The sequence below is a fragment of the Stenella coeruleoalba genome (assembly GCF_951394435.1).
Source record: "Stenella coeruleoalba genome assembly, chromosome: 2".
NCBI classification, from domain to species: domain Eukaryota; kingdom Metazoa; phylum Chordata; class Mammalia; order Artiodactyla; family Delphinidae; genus Stenella; species Stenella coeruleoalba.
The window spans coordinates 113,252,052-113,269,911 of record NC_137147.1 but is presented as its reverse complement, the minus strand read 5'-3'; the positions used below and the strand labels follow the sequence as shown (position 1 = coordinate 113,269,911).

The window sequence follows — 17,860 nt, the reverse complement described above, 5'->3', positions numbered from 1 at the left end:
CGGAAGAGACAGACAGTTGTGCAGGGGCTTTTCACAGCCTGAACCTAGAAGTGATGTCCCTTCTGTTCACAGTCCATTGCTAGATTTGTCACTTGATGACCCTGACCAGCTACAAGGGATAGGAGATTGAGATAACACAAATCAGTTAAGCTAAGCATTAGCAGGTATCTGTTTCTATTGCTACTGGCTCAGTTGAACTGAAATAGGGCATTGATTCATGTGTTTTGGATAGGACAATTCTTCATGCCATATTGTCCCGGGGAGCATTTGGCAATGTTCATAGTTGAGTATTAAATCTAGAAAATCCAAGGCAAACTGAAATTTCTAACAGAAATAATGAAAGACTTTTGAGAATGCGAGTTTTTAATTACGTAGAGTTGGTTACCTGAATATCCCAATTTATGAGGAGACTCTTCTAGCTATGGGTAAATTTCAGAATTGTGACCTCACATTTCTGTTCTTTCTACTTTTATGAGGGAATGACTTCTTATAATTTCTTACAAGCCATTCTCATTAAAGCAAAGGCTGGTGTTAAAGTAGATCTAGTGATTGGTCAGGATAGGCAAAGCCACAATCCTGTGGACTGAAGTAGAGTTTCAACTAAAAGTTTAGGGTTATGTTAGGTGTCACTTACCATAATAAATATTTGCCTATTGTCTTTCAGCTATATATGCCCCACACCCACTATACTCTGCACTGCATTGCTGGCGTAGGGAGTTGGCAAACAATACTTTTGAGATTGCTGGTCCACCTGGCTTTCTGTTGGGTTCCACCAACTGTAGATACTGTTGGGAAATAAGAAGGCAAGAAAAAGGAGACATTTCTTGCTTCTGGATCTGACAGTGTGGCAGCAGATTTACAGGTAACATGATAGGGTAACTTCAGCTTCCAGCATCCCAGGGAGAGCCTGTGTGTTTTCACCCATTCCAGCCCTTGCCAAGGTGGCACTCATTCAGTGGAAGTGACCACAATCGCACAGCTAGCAATGCATCAGTTGGTACAGACCAGTGCCTTCCAGTGAGTCTACCCAGAACATTAGCAGCTTCTAATCTCTGAGCAATACCTATTTTTCATCTTGTTTCTCCAGTCATTCCTCTATTCCCCTTCACTCTTGTAGTTCTTTCTACTCCATTGTAACCAATTTTCTAAATTAAATTCTGTGTGTTTAAAATACCTAGAATGGTCAACAGCACCCTGTCTGATACGGTGGGAAGAGTACTAGCTCTAGGTCTGTAAACAACAACTTTGTGTGAGCCTAGAGTATCTTCAGACTGGATTCACAGGATGACAAGAGGAGTCCCACACCTTCAAGGTCCAGATGCTTATGGAAGCCAGAGAACCAAGGTAAGGAGGAAATATACCCTGGAGGTACCTAGATATCTATTACTTCCTGTAAAAATTCTGTTATTTTCTTTTCCTAAAAGAGGTAGAATGACTTTAAAATTCTATTTGTAGAGTGAATAAGGGTAAACCCTTTTGATAACCACATTTGAAGCATGCTGTGGAATCAAATAAGCCTAGATTCAAATGTTAGTTGGGTCAGACACAAGCTCTTAAATGTCCCTGAGTCTCACTAGCCTTTCTATAAAATGGAGATAATAATATTGCCGTAATATTAAAGTATATTCACCAGAGTGTATTACTTATTAAGTACCAAGTGAGATTAATAATAATTGCTAACATTTCTGGAGTGTTAGCAGTGCCAGTCATAGGCTAGTGCTTCTTCATGGAGCATGTATAGTCCACAACCCTGTGAAACAGATTTCATTGTTAAACACATGTTATAGATGAAGAATTTGAGATTTAGAAAGGTTAAAGAATTTGCTGAAGGCATTAAACTAGTACATGTAAAGCCAAGACTCCAAATTCTGCAGTCTGACTCCCAAGCCTGCAACTCAATCACCTTGAGACAAAACCATCCTTATTGCATCAAAACTGCCAAATACAGTGCCTGGTACACGTCAAGTGCCTAATGAATGGCAGATATTATTACCTTACTATTCATAACTACAAGGATCACTTGGGATGAAGGCAGGTGATCATGCTCAACCAAGAACATCACAGCTCAGATGAGGATGCTACCTTTGTCTTAGCCTCCCCTACTTCATCTCACACTGGGCCAACATGGCAGTCACATGCCATATGGCAATGCTGCTGAGTCATAATGCCCCTACCCCAGGGGGAGCTGGATGGGGTTCACATCTTCTCTGTCTCTATACACACAAAAACAGAAGGACACAGAAGATGGGCTGCTTGCAGATGCTAGAACGTATACCCACTCCTTCCCCTTACTGTAAGCCAAGTTCATCAGCTGGAATTACGATGAAAATAAGTAAATGCCTGAGCTAGATTAGAGAAATGACCTGACCCAGCAAAACAACTAGGACCCTAAGAAGCAATGTATCACTGTAACTCTTCTTCTCAGATCATTTTAAATGACCTCCTCTTTGAGTCTGGCCTGAAAAACCTGTCTCTGTGTTTCCCCTTGAAGCACTCTGTGATATGATGGATGGACCATGCCATGTAGAAATAAATTGGACGGTATTCTCTCTTATTATCTATGATTCCTTGCTCTTCCAACAGAGTTTTTAATAAACACTTGAATTATTTACAGTAATCTACAAAGGCATTTTAATAGTGCATATGGTAGAGGGACGAGAGTGAAAAATGTCTTTGTTTCACTCTGACAGGCTGATGAACCATGACGCAAATGATCGCCTGCCTCATTTGTAATTATTCATTGCAAAGATCTTCATTCAGTGGCAGAAACTTTCTGGCCCTGGGTCCTAGTGCTCATGCGATCATGCGAGCGATTTGCCACAGTCTCACCTGAGGATAAGCAGTACTGCGCACAAAGTTTGGGATGGACTTCCGTGAGATAAACGCGGAATCTGACAACTGATACTGCCTGTTAATCATTTTCACGCTAGTCTCTGAGAGAGATAAGCACTCAGGGTCTGCTTTTCCCCACTCATAGAGAAACCATGGTGTGGTCCTCCTGATTGCATTGTTGATGTATGTGTTCAATTACCTTGAAAAGTCTAACCAGGATCTCTTAACTGTACTACAGTCTTTATAAATGCAGATGGTGTCCAGGGTAGACTAAGTCAATGGAGATTATCTGACCAGATCAGGTGCCTTTAAACCAGCTGGAACCAGACATTGACCTGTAAATACTGTAATCTAAGATAACATCTCTGATCTTATTTACTTTGTTTTCCAACCAGCTTCCATTAGGGTCCATCTACTTCCTGGTTTTTGACTTTACCTTCTATTCTGAGCCATCTTCTCTCTGGACTTTTCATCTTCTCTCTGGATCATCTTCCTGTTTACAGCTGGATTTTCTATGTTCTCTAAGAATTTGGGGAAGATCTCTCCCCTCTACAGCCCTCTGCTAAAGCCTCTTGCTTTAGCTTTTTAAGATGAAATGGCCAGCAGCCTGGGTCAGGCAACTCAAAAGTACAGGTAAATCAGTGGCTCTGTACTATGAGGCATCGTAAATATTTTATTCATTCATTTATTTATTTATTTGGCTGCACTGGGTCTTCATTGCGGCATGCAGGATCTAGCTCCCTGACCAGGGATCGAACCTCGGCTCCCTGCACTGGGAGTGCAGAGTCCCAACCACTGGACCACCAGGGAAGACCCATGAAGCATCTTAGAGTCACCTGAGACTTTAAAAAAAAACAACGCTGAGGGTCTCACCCTGCTTAATGGAATTCAAATTTCTTGAGCTGAAGTCTGGGCATTGTATTGTTTAGAGTTTCAGGATGATTTTAATATTCCAACGAGGCTGAAAACCATAGATTTAGATAACGGAAGATGTCACTGCTGATTTGGAAAGAAGAAAATACTAATCAGCTGCAGCCAATCTATAGCTACACAGATTGAATTAATGGAAAGTTGATACTCAGTCAAAAATTACTGATCGAGCATTGCCCATGCATTTCAGTGACGTGGATTATGCCAATTAAGTTGGGGTTTCCGCCACCTAAGAGTTCTTCTTGAGAGTTGGAATTCGGAAAATAAAGCAGTGTGTGGGCGTAAGAGAGTGAGTACATGTGTGCATGTGAGTGAACGTGTGTGAGAGTGAGTACATACGTGAGGGAGTGTGTGCACATGCATGAGTGTGTGTGTGAGAGAGAGATTATCTAAATAAGCACTATCACACCTTCCAGATGAAGGGAGTACTTTGAAATCACTCTCTATTTGAGGTGTTTTAATGTACAATGACTGAGTTTTTCATTAAACTGCTATACTTTTGTGACCTAATTAATAAAACAGAATTTTTTTAACATAATGCAGACACTATGTGTGTACGGTGGGGACAGAGAAAGAGAGGGAGAGAAAACATACAATAAAGCTCCTTTATCACAAATTCTCTAAAAGGACAGCCTACTCCAAATAGATATTATAGAATAAAAGCCTGTTGTGATGAAATGAAGCATTTGAAATAAAAGTTTCACAACATTCAAATGTGCTGTGAAGGATTTCCACTGGAGTTAAAGGAAGGAGTGGTATGAAAGAAAGCTTGCATGAGGCACCGCAGCCATGGGCATGGGCCAAGCAGATGAACATGTATTTAAGTCGTGTGAAGAGCCAAATGTACAGAATTTGTACAAGGAGCAGAAGTGAACATCAAGGTCACACGCACAGTGAACGGACTCTGTGGAAACCGGAGTGAAACCTGGAAGATCTGGGTTGCCATTTAAACTTGGGTTTTGAAGCTTTTGCTCCAGCTGACAGTGTTGTTTCATGCCCTTTGCAATTAGGGAAATACAATCAGAGAAGAATCATGGGATCCTTAGTAATAGTTTTAGGTTGTTTCTTTGTTTGTCTCAGTGTTTTGGAATTTTCTTTATAATTAATATGTGTGTTTTAGGTGAGGAAAGTGTGTTTACTTATTTATTTTACTAATCTACCTCCTACTGCAAACAGCACCCCATGCATTTCCTGCACATTTTCTAGTAAAATAGCATGACATATCTCACTGGAGAAGTATGAGTACAAGCATGGGACTATAAACAAATAAAATTCATTTTAATTTTTTAAAAAAGTATTTGGATTCTTACTATGTGCAAAGCACTGGACTAGGAATAAAACATGAAACATAGATCCATGTCTTCAACAAAGATTTGTTGGACACATATTATATTCCAGCCTCTCTGTTGCATGTTATATACATGATTTAATTTGATCATTACAACAAACCAAAGAGGAAAGTACATCACTCAGATGAGAAAAAAACGAGTCATTATTTTTTCAGACTATAAAACACATGTTTCCAATTATGTTAAATTTTGATGAGCACCTATGCTGTGCTAAATACACTATACATTACACGTGCTCCCTTAATTAATTATGTACAATTCCCTATTAAGATTACCACTTTCTTGATGAAGGAAATGAGGCTCAGATAGAATAAATAACTTCACAGTCAGAACAGCAATTTAAATCCAACTCTATCTGACTCCAAATAGCATTCTTTTTTTCTCACCAGGTGACCAAACTGGATGTTGGAAAAGGGGATTGGGATAGGGTGAGAGAAAAAAGAAGATAAGAAACAAATTAAAAATTAGAAGTTATACATTCACATTTATATTTCATACTTCCAAGACGTACCTCTGAATGTCTTTCTGAAATCACTTACAGCTCTTATGTTGAGAGCCAACTTAAAGGCCATTCCTGGGAGGTTTATAAGATATTTGGTCTCCAAAAGATGAAATTAAAAGCAAGTAGAAAAGTGTGAAAATGATACAGAAATCTTACAAACAATAAAAGTAAGACTGTGGGTGTGTTTCCCTTCCTTTTATTTTATCCGTGTAATCTAATGATTAATTTGAAATCAGAGAGCATACACAGCTTTTGAAAACAAACAGAAAATGTACTAAAAGATAGACGAGGATGCAAGTCAATCTTAAGCCTTGACATTCATATTTTGGTGTTGACCAATGTCTGGCTTCACAAACCTTATTCACCAGACTTGAGCTACGGGGGTGGGAGGAACCCTAGTCCTCCCACAAAATTATCTTTCAGAACATAATTGTGCACTATCCGTGTATACCCTAAGGGAAATGATGGCAATTCCCCAAAATAGTTCTGCAAATGACTTGGGCTATGACAGCATTACTTTGGGAGGTACACATCCTCCCAAGGGGTTTGTTTTGTGGAGGATATGATTATCTCGGAGCTCTCAGTTTGTCAAACATTCATCACAGTACATTACAGACTCAGTTGTCTACTGAACCAAAAGGGAGAGAGAGAGTTTCAAAAGCAAGCTGAAAACACTGATAGATTTGAACTTGGAAACACTTTGTTCTCTTGGTCACTAGAGCACTATACTCATCTGGTTTTCAACCCACTTTGCTGGTGCTCCTATTGGATCTAAATTGATGGATCCTTCTTTTCTCATGGGTCTCAGTACTTGAGCTCTTCTTTCTACTTAATCACTCCTTAGATGACATCATGACATCACATGTCTTTAAATTCCATCTCTATGCTGACAGCTACTAGATTTATATCAGCCTAGATTGCTCCCCTGATGTCCAGGCTCTCGTGTCCAACTGCCTACTTAATATCTTCACAAGGATAACTAATATGGATTTGAAACTTATCACATCCAAAATCGATTTTCCGATATTTCCTCTAACCTGATCGTCCTATAATTGTCTTCATCTCTTTTAATGGAAACTCTATTTCTGTTTGCTCAGGCTCCAAACTTTGGGTTCATCCTTGATTCCTCCTCTGTCTTTCACACCACACACCCAAGCCATCAGCAAATCCTATGAAACATAACCAGAATCCAGCACTTACTAGTATCTCCACTACCACCCCCCGGTCAAACCACCACCATCTCACACAAGTTGCTTCCAGCTTTGCTTCTCTATAGTCAGTTTCCAACCTAGCAAGCAGTGCATGCAGCCTTTTCAAAATAGAAGTTAAATTGAGTTCTGACTCTGCTCCACCAATGTTTTTCCATTTCACAAAAAGTAAAGCAAACAGCTTTACAATGACCTACCAGGTTGCACAAGATCGAAATCCTCATTATTCCTCTGACCTCCTTATCTAGGACTCCTCCTAGCTCACACTGATCCAGCCACCTGGTATCCTTGCTGCACCTGAACCTGCAAGTCCCACTATCATCTCAGGACCTTTGCACAGCCCTCCTTTGTTCCAGGAACACTCATTCCCATAAAACCAGTGTCAGAGTTTTCTCCCTCATTTGAGATATGAATTTAATTTATATTCTCCAAAGGAAATGCTTATAAAATGGAACAGACTCGGTCTCTAGCTACTGCTTTATTTTCTATTGAAAAGGGAAGGTTTCATGAAAGCAGAGGTCTCCCAAATTCCAAACCGAAGCTGATCATCCAACACCAACCATGCACCAGAAGAATGAGATAGAAACTAAAAGCTGAAATATGTCAGGCATCTTCTAATCCCATGGAAGAGGTTCAGAAGGAGACCTCATGGCCTCAAAAACCCTAGGTTTAAGGACCCTAGGAAATCACCTATATTATTTTTGCCTAAAAAGATACCTTTAGCCCAGTACTTTTATTATTTTTCTTAGACATTTTATTTTTATTATTTAATTAGAGTTGATTTACAATATTATATTAGTTTCAGGTGCACATGATTCAATATTTTTTATAGCTTATAGTCTACTTAAAGTTATTGTAAATTAGTGGCTATATTCCCTGTGTTGTACAATATATCCTTGTATCTTATTTATTTTATACATACTAGTTTGTACCTCTTAATCCCCTAACCCTATCTTGCCCCTCCCCCCCATCCCTTTCCCCATTGGTAACCACTAGTTTATATTCTATTTCTATGAGTCTCTGTTTTGTTATATTCATTTTTTTAATTTTTAAAATTTTTTTATATTCCACATATAAGTGATAACATACAGTATCTGTTTTTCTCTGACATTTCACTAAGCAAAATACCCTCCAGGGTACATAATACCATCCATGTTGTTGCAAATGACAAATTTTCATTATTATTATTATTATTTTATTTATTTATTTATTTATTTATTTATTTATTTATTTATTTATTTTCTGGTACGCGGGCCACTCACTGCTGTGGCCTCTCCCGTTGCAGAGCACAGGCTCTGGACGCACAGGCTCAGCAGCCATGGCTCACGGGCCCAGCTGCTCCGCGGCATGTGGGATCTTCCCGGACCGGGGCATGAACCCGTGTCCCCTGCATCGGCAGGCGGACTCTCAACCACTGCGCCACCAGGGAAGCCCTTCATTATTTTTTAAGGCTGAGTAATACTCCACTGGTGGAAATCCATTGTATGTTTACCACTTCTTCTTCATCCATTTATCTCTTGATGGACATATAGATTGTTTCCATATCTTAGCTATTGTGAATAATGCTGTTATGAACATTGGGGTGCATGTATCTTTTTGAATTAGTGTTTTGGTTTTTTTTTTTATACATACCCAGAAGCTGTCTCATGCGGTAGCTCTATTTTTAGTTTTCTGAGGAACCTCCATACTCTTTTCCATAGTGGATGTACCAACTTACATTCTCAGTAACAGTGTACTAGGGTTCCCTCTTCTCCACGTCCTCGCCAAAATTCGTTATTTGTGGTCTTTTTAATGACAGCGACTCTGACAGGTGCGAGGTGATAGCTCCTTGTGGTTCTGATTTGCATGTCCCTGTAATTTTAAATGGGCATTCCTATTTCCTTATAGGTGTGATTTTACTGTTTCACTTCACCACAAAACATATATAGCAACTCTTCTCTTACTCTTGAATGTGTTCCTTTTTCTATTTCCTACCACTTACCATACATAAATAATAAGATAAATGTTTATTATGGAAAGGCAGATAAATAGATAAAAAAAGAGTTCATACAGGGCCAAGCCCTTGAAGAATTAAAGTCACCCTACATATAAAATTCAAGTGATAATATCTACTTTCAAATAGTACATGGCTATTAGACTACTATATAAAAAGCACTGTGGTGATCACCACTGATCCTATAAAAAGAAGAAAACATGAATTTGGCCCTCAAGGAGTTCATAAACCAGTGCAGGGACATAACAATCCTTAAATATAATAGGGGGCAAGCACTATAATGAAGCTACAAAGAACTTTAGGCAGAAAAGAAAAATACATGGGGATAAATTTAATTTAAATAATACAATTAGGAGAAATTTCATGAGATGACATCGTTTTACATGGGCTTTGAAGGAAAAAGAGAATTTCAGTAAGTAGGAATGGAGTGGAACCAGTAAAGACTTAGTTTTCCTGTAGTTATTCACTCATTCATCATAATATTACTGAGAACATTCTACGTGTCAAGAAATGTGTTAGATGCCCAAAAGGTGTTCTCATTCAGAAGGAAAAAGAACTACAAAGGTGAGGAAGTATGCAAAAATTGAGGGGAAAGAAATTGGTTGAGGAATTGGTACGAAATAAAGTGAGAGTGGTTAGTTGACAAAGTAAGATGGGGAACCAGAGGAAAGGGAAATAGTATCTTGTTTCTAAAGTGTATGATTTTACTGTAAAGCTCTATAGAGGTATCAGGTTGTTTTTGTTTGTCTGTTTTTGTTTTGTTGGGGTTTCTTTGGCCACACTGCGCAGCATGCAGAACTTCCCCAACCAGGGATCGAACCCCCGCCCCCTACAGTGGGAGCACAGAATCTTAGCCACTAGACCACCAGGGCAGTCCGGAAGTATTAGTTTTTATTATTATAATCAATAATCTCAAATGGTGTGCTTAAATATTTTAAGTGTACGCAATAGCAAGGTTTTTTTAAGGAGGGAAATGACATTCTCAGTACTCTTCTCAGGAGGAAAAACACGCTAATATGCCCCAAAGAACACTGGGATAATGGGGTTCCTCAGAAACAAATCCCATAAGTGCCTCTCTAAAAGAATCCTTTCTGTGTTTGCTTCAGGGCAACACATTTAGGTATAAAGCAAAACAGGGAAGTACAAGCCAGAAAATTTGGTTATAAAGAAACTTGCCTCAGAGGGATTATTTTTCTTAAAACTATTAAATGTGTCTGATGTCCCAAACACAATTGTCTTCGGACTTGAATTATGGGGTTTTAAAGCATTTATTTTGGGCTGGTTGATACAGTGATCATCCTCAGTCATTTCTCTTTAAAAGCTCTAAGACCCCAAACAGCCAATCTCTCTTTGCTACGATCATCTTAAACATTTCCATTTGCCCAGCACAACATGCTTCACATTTCCAGTCTATACAGGAAGCCACTGTGTTTAAACATACCTCAGGCTCTCTACTCTGCCTTGTTCTAAAAACACATTGAGCATCAGTGTCTATGTATTTAGATGCATATATCTGACATATGTAGACTAAAGTGGCATTAAGTGAGATAATCCTACCTGTCCTGAGAACGTTCGAATGTTAATCTTCATTGCCCGCTGCCTGTTTCCCTTTGAATCTGCCTAGGGGTGATTGGCTGCTTGCTGAGATTTAAAAAGTAGACAACAGTCCAGCCTGTATACATGGCACTGGGGGTACAGATTTCACCAAAGCCAATTCAATTAGAATTTAACACCCTATTCAATCAGGCCTCCCCCTAACCTCACAGAGTAGTTTACTTAAACTCCCCTTTCACCGTAAGGAAAAATTTCTACATTGTTATGTTCAAATTTACCAAACAATACAGCTTCTCCAGAAGCCAAAAACAGGTATCTGATTTTCCTCTGCAATCTTCCTGCCATGTGATTTCATTGCTTTCCAAACTCAGTGTTTCCTAGACAGCTTTTGTAATATATATGTAATCAACTGCAAACAGATTCTGGCTGGTATACCTAAGGAAGTGGATGGCCAGGGCAATGTTCCTAGTGCAAACATGTGGAGTTCTCGGGCACCTACAAAGATGAGCGTGGACCTCTTTCAACTAAAAGAAGCAACAAACAGAGAAGCTCAAAAGACAGACTACAGGGCGATGAGAAGACAAGTAGTCAATGATTCAAACAGAAAACAAGGTTATTCCTTCTCCCTTTGCTCAGATCTGTGGATGGGTGAATTGTATGTGAGTGGAGCATTTCACTGTATCCAAGGTCACTGAGCACAGAGGTAAGCCAATGCTAGAATCACAGACCACAGTTCATCCTTAAAAAGATGAAGGTAGAAGATATAAAACCTTAACTCTCTGGTGCTCAGTCTTTAGCTTCCTTCACCTCACTACCCTAATGACTCCCAGATTTGTATTTTCCAGATTGAACCTCTCTCCTGAAATTCAGACTCATTTATTCTACTACTAACTACACTTGGATGTATTGGAGACTTCTGAAACCAATCATGTCCAAAATAGAACTCTTAAACGCCTTCCCAAATCCATTCCTCACAAGGATTTCTCCATCTAATTAAATAGCATCATCCTTCACCCAGTTATGTAGTCCAAAGTCTAGGCATCTTCCCTGTTTATCTTTTCTGATATCCCTAATACAACCCATTTAACAAGTCCTGTCACTGCTATGCTAGAATTATATCATGAACTCGATCAATTCTTACCAAATCTACTGCTCACATGTAGAGCCAACCTCAATCATATCTCCCCTAGACTATCGCAAAGACCTCTGAGTCTCTCCAGTTTCTGGGGTCGCCACTCACTGCCCTATGCCCTCCACAGTGGCTATTCCATGCATAGCAGTCGGGAGGGATCCTTTTTATCAAGAAAAGCAGATTGTATCACTCCCTTGCTCAAAATGTCCCAATGACTTCTCTCCAGCTTTTGAATGAAATTGAAAATCTTTAGGAGGGACTACAAGATCCTACATGGTCTGGCCTCGCTTACCGCTTAGACCTCACCTCCACACACCTCCCACTCACCCCTTTTGCTGTCCCCTCACCCTTGTTGTGCCTTCGACATGGTCAGTTCTTTCCTGCCTCCAGGATTTTATACTGGCTATTACCTCTTCCCAGAATGTGTCCCCCAGGAGATATGAAGGATTAGATACTTCACATTGTGTGGGTTTCAGCTCAAATGCTACCTCCTAGACAATCCTACCTAAAATAACGCTCATCTCCACCCTCTATTCACTGACCCAACTACATCCAACTGCATTTTTTTTCTTCTGAGGACTCAACCACCTAAAATTATATCATCTCTTTGCTTGTTTCATACTTGTTGCTTTCAACATAAAATAACTTCTATGTGAGGTCAAGACTTTGTTTCATTAGCCACTGTTTCTTCAAACTTTATACCACTGCTTGGTATAAATAGGTGTTGAATACACATTTGTTAAATCAAAACACAATCTTAGTTGCCAACCTTCCAGTCACACTGCATGATGACTGCATTAAAACTATTTGGAATTAGTTTCAATGGACTTTCTATTTCTAGGCATCAACTTATATATTCAATGCTTATTGTGCATAGTTTCGTATTTAGTTTCTTCAATCTTTTTAATGAGTACAAATGAAATGATCAGCCATAGCCCATCTTGTTTTGTATAGCAAACACTCCCTTGGGTGTTGGATTGGAAAATGAGATCCAAAGACAATTTTTCTTAAAATAAAGCCCTAAGGAATGGTTTAAAAATACACAGAAGCTAGAATCATTTGTTCCTTGAGTGTTAGATGTTTCTTAGAGGAAACCTCAACCCTGTGCAGGAATTCCTGTCTCTGAATTAGGGATCAGGGCACTTCTGTAAAGGTTTAAGTATAAGGTAACCTAAATAAGATCCAGAATTTAATTAAACTCCCATGTATGTACTGCAATCAATCTTACTAAACATATGAAATAAACAAATATCCTTTGTTTATCTTATAAAATTCCAAATGAAAAGAAAAATTTAAAAAGTGCCCATATTGGCAACCCCTTGAGAGAGCACTTCCAGCCTGGGTGTTCCACCAAAAACTATGAGACTAATGATATCTACCCTCACTTAACTATGATGAAGATTAAATAAGAAAAAGTAGGTGGATAGACTTTGATAAGTGTTACCAAGTCAAAGCGGTTCTGTTAACTCTGGGAAGGCCCCAGACTCAATGAGTCAGCTGGTTTTGCCCAGTTCACTTGCACCCCTTTCCTTCAACTTAAGCAGAAGGACAGGTGTGGTACCACAGAACAAACTCAGATCTGGAACACAGCGTATTTCCTCCCCAGTCTCAACTCTAGAATTAACTCACTAAAGCCCTCGTAGCTTTCATATTATCTCTCTCTCTCCTTGATTTTATTATCTATAAAAAGAGGAGCTTAAATTTGTCACCTATTAAGTGGCTGTCAACTCTAAATGCTATGTTCTTTCATATTCCTTGGTACCACATAGTATGATGCTGCTAAACCATGAGAACTTGAGTAGATGCTATGTCCATTCCTTGTATTTCCTACCAGGACAATAAATTGAAGTAAAGGTATTTAGCATAAGGGACATCCTAGTGTACTGAGAAATCAGGCTCAAATATGGCACCCCAGTAAGAGCTGGGCCCTGGTTTTAGTGCTAAGCTGTGTTAGACCGCGAGAGGTACGCTGTGGTCTGAGAAGCTAGCTCATTGGACACACCACTTTACCCCAAGAGATAGAAACTGGATAGTGGATAAATTAGCTCCTATGGTACTACAGTTCTCCAAATTTAGAACAGCTTCAACAAATCTTTTGCTTTATGAAGTGGATGCCTCTCTCTCTTTTCTGTCTGTCTGTTTCTCTCTCTCTCTCTCTCCCCAAACCAAATAAAATACAAAGACCTAGTAAAGCAATACTAGTGTTTTCAGTATCTGTCTATATTAGCACTGACTGGCACACCGAAGTTCTCATCCGCTGCAGAAATTTCTTCCTGACATAAATACAGAACCAATAAACATGTTTTACTGAAAATAAATAAAGATTGGCATTCAACCTAAATGTAAGGTAAGATGGAAAGTGAGCTTTTTTTCCAACAGTTAGGTTCAGTTCTTCCCTCCATGTGAGAGAACTCTGGCTTGTGGTAAATCCTGTAGAGAACAACCATATGGAGATTGTTTGACTTAATTGTATAGGTTTTATTACAAAATATTTACTTTGAGTTTATTAAGACTGATACAGTTTACCTATTAATTGATATATCTTAACACTGACCAAGATTTGCCTTTTATCTACCATAAATTTAGGCTGGCTCATTTGAACACCCTAAGAAAAGACAGCAGATTTCTGAGAGCAACTAAGACCTAAATTTTAAAAAGAAGGAGAAAGAGATGGAGGAGGAGGAGGAAGCAGAGAAGATGGTGAGGTAGAAGGTGGGAAGGGAGGGAGGAAGGGAGGGAGGAAGGGAGGAAGGGAGGGAGGAAGGAAGGAAGGGAGGGAGGGAGGGAGGGAGGGAGGGAGGAAGGAAGGAAGGGAGGGAGGGAGGGAGGGAGGGAGGGAGGGAGGAAGGAAGGAAGGAAGGGAGGAAGGGAGGGAGGAAGGAAGGAAGGGAGGGAGGAAGGGAGGGAGGAAGGAAGGAAGGGAGGAAGGGAGGGAGGAAGGAAGGAAGGAAGGGGGGAAGGAAGGAAGGGGGGAAGGAAGGAAGGGGGGAAGGCAGGGAGGAGGGAAGGAAGGAAGAATGGGAGAAAGAAGGAAAGAAAAAGGCTTTCTCAGAGAAATAAGAAAAAAATAATATCACGCAGGTCCTCAGCACTGTAAGAACACCTAGGCAATGGAATCTGCCTAAAGGTCTGGTTTAGGAATCTCAGCATCAAATATAGCATGTTCAGCCCTCAGGAAACCACACACCGGATTCCTAGTAGAGTTGAGTCAAATCTTTATCCATCTACTATTCAAAGTAGATCCCTTCAGTTTGGAGTATAGTATTTCCTTTTCCAACCACAGTATTAAAAGCCAAAGTTATGGATGCTCCAAAGAGCTATTAACAATCCCTTTCTTAGCTTAGTTTCCTTCCAAAGGAAGACTGTAAGAATTTGTCTGTGTGTCAGAATTTCACTCACTTACCACACATTTATCAGAGAAATTGCAAGAACATTTGGCAGAAGGATGGAGGGAATATGGTGGGATCATGCATGATCTCATATCCACCCAATTTTTTTTTTCTGAAGAACATTTTTTTTTTTAACTTGGAAATAAGGGAGAAAATAAGTAAGCAATTGGTATTAAGGGAGGAAGGAACCCATAAAGCCACATAATGTTGTAACTCTGGGAAGAGTTTGTAGATTATTAAATAGCAGTGAATAAGTAGAAGGTCACTGAATTCTCTATTGAACATCTCTCCTCTGCTGTGAGATATAACGCTGCACAAAGAAATATGTAACTAATGCTTGAATGAAGAACATTAATGTGGTTCAAAGATCCTTAAATCAATAAAATGACTTTAGACTCCTTTGGCAAAAATAAAATGGCATCATTGAATTATTATTATTGGGCAAAAAGTAGGCTCTGAATAAAGGTTTGTGGATAAGGAAGTGAGAAAATCTTGCCCCAGTCTAGAAATTGTGTGTGATCCTAAGTAGTGTAATCGAATAAACATTGCACTAGGAATTTGAATTTAATTCTTAAGGCCAGCAGTCTTCATCAGGTACAAAACAACGCACTGGGATGCAAAAAAAAAATTATTAGACTTTCTATTTATAATATTAAGCTAAAAAATAAAGAAAATAAGCTTTACTCACACTTCCACGTGGATCGTCACCCAAGTCTTTGCTGGGACGTATGTAAGGTGGCCCCTGGCCTCATCTGATGAACAGGTGCCCAGTGGCCCCGTCCTCATCTGATGCACAGGTGCCCTCATCTGATACACAGGCCCCCAAGACAAGGATTGACGGCCTCACCTTTTCTTGTTTGCTTGCTTTCAGCACATCACAATATGTTGTAATTTCTGTGGGCCAGGTTATGTGGAGTTGTGCATTAAATTATCTGGTTTTAATTAAACCATCATAAAATGGACAAGTGGTTTAAAAAGATTTTTTTCCCCCAAGACCTGCAAACTGAAGATAATACTAATAATGCAAGAACAAGTGAGCAGCTCAAAAATGGCAAAGCTGACACTTTCCTTGAACCTTGTGGTAGCTCTTCATCAGCTAAGTGATGAAGCAAAAATAATGACAATGTAATCAGTTCTGACAAGGTATCAGCTAAAAATACTTGAAATTATCGAGAAAATTCTTTGAAATATTTACATCCGTGACTGTTAAGAACGAACTTTGTCCTAAGTGTATATTTTCTTATAAGCTATTACCTAATAATAGTATAAATTCAGGGTGATCAATGAGATAGTAAAATACTATTTATTTCATCCTGTTCTCATGCTTTTTACCTAGTAGATTATTATGAAATATAGTAGTATGCTAATGATAGCTTAATATTGCAATTCATGATTACGCTTTATAGATATTAACATAAAATAGAAATATAAACATTTGAGGAATTCCATATGCAATTATGTTTAATGATAGGATGCTTTAAAAAACTGGAAACCACTGATCTGATAAAATGTTTTTAAATAGAGGAATTACCTGAAAATCTAGTTTTAGAAAGGTAACTGATTGTACTACAGAGTGTGTTGGAGGAAAATATAAGAGTTATCCACTAGAAGGCTATTTCGATATTGAAGACAAGAGTCAAAGCAGATCTCAGGGAATCAAGTAGACTTCTCTCTAGTTTTTGCACTGCAAAATAGTCTCGAGTACAGGTATTTGTTCACAGGGAATTGTCTTTTAAAGAAATAATATAACCCAGAGGAAAAAACCATAATTATATTAAAAAAACAAAAAAAAGGAAATGATAAAAGAACAAGGGGAAAAAAACATCTCTTACCGAAGAAGACAGACCACCTTTGGCTTTTCTGAGCTAAAACTGAGAGGAGGAAAACAGGAAATTTCCCCCTCTCCTACTAAGAGAATTAAATAAATAGGAAAGAGTTTTCATCTGCTCTTTCCTTCATAGGATCCCTGTGACTTAAATTTGAAAGGATTTACAAAGCCAGCCCTCTCTGCTTCTCAAAGTTAACTAGGCAAAGAAATCTCCTGAGGATCTAATGAAAATGCAGATTCTGACTCAGTAACTGGATTTGGACCTGCATTTCAAACAATCACTCAGAGAAGGCTATTGCTGGTGGTCAGCAGGCTCCATTAAGAGTAGCATGGCTTTAGAGCAGCGATCTCTGAACTTACCTGAACTTGCATTATGCTCAATTAAAAATGCAAGAGCATACATCCCCAGTATATGTGGATTTACTGATGTAGAATGTAATATATTTGCTATCACTTGTTACAAATATTATGGATATTATAACATGCAACCAAAAATAGAAAATTGCAAATGATAATATTTAAAATAAATGTAAATAGAAGTTCTGATATCTTTTTCCTGCACCCGCCCCACCCCATAGGATCGTATATTGTACCCCCAGTACAGGCACCTGGGTCTGGAGACTGCAAGACTAGAGGATAGTTACTTGGGGGTTTTTCTGGTCTAAAATGTGGGTGGTCCCTCCAGGTGAATAGCCTTAAGGCATTTACATAAGCCAGCTGTCAAAGCTTCCAAGACAGGAATTGGTTGAATCTAGTATTTCTAATACATAATTTCCTGTAAACTTAATTGTTTTTGAAAACAGCATGGTTACTCATCACAAACTATTTATTAAACCTGGCAAGACATGTCTAAGTTAAAATAATTAGCAACTTTCAAATAAATGCAGATAATCTAGGACAAATCAAATGCTCTTCTAGCTAAGTTGAATTGAAATAATGAAAATTCCTACACAACCAAACTTCTGTTTATCCTTTTGGCTACTTTTCACTTAAATTCTGCGTAATCAAGAATCTCCATTTGTGTACCTGATGTATACAATAGCTCTAAACTGTCTGAAAGAGACCTGTCAAAATAGAATTATCTACCTTCCCAAACTTCCAAAATTGCTCATTAAAAAAGTGGAAACAATAAGGCTAAGTGTC

General features: G+C 38.9%; 1 long non-coding RNA gene across 2 annotated transcripts in view; it reads right to left on the bottom strand.

Annotated features, from left to right (window-relative positions):
* Positions 1–17,860, bottom strand: part of LOC307182996 — a 493,984-nt gene that overhangs the window by 25,965 nt on the left and 450,159 nt on the right. Inside the window, exon 4 of one of the 2 annotated variants that reach the window (XR_013827329.1) lies at positions 5,372–5,509. The exons of the other annotated variant lie outside the window; for it this stretch is intronic. This is a non-coding gene — a long non-coding RNA (uncharacterized lncRNA). Of the gene's footprint in view, positions 1–5,371; positions 5,510–17,860 lie in introns of those variants that run through there. 2 annotated transcript variants of the gene reach the window in all.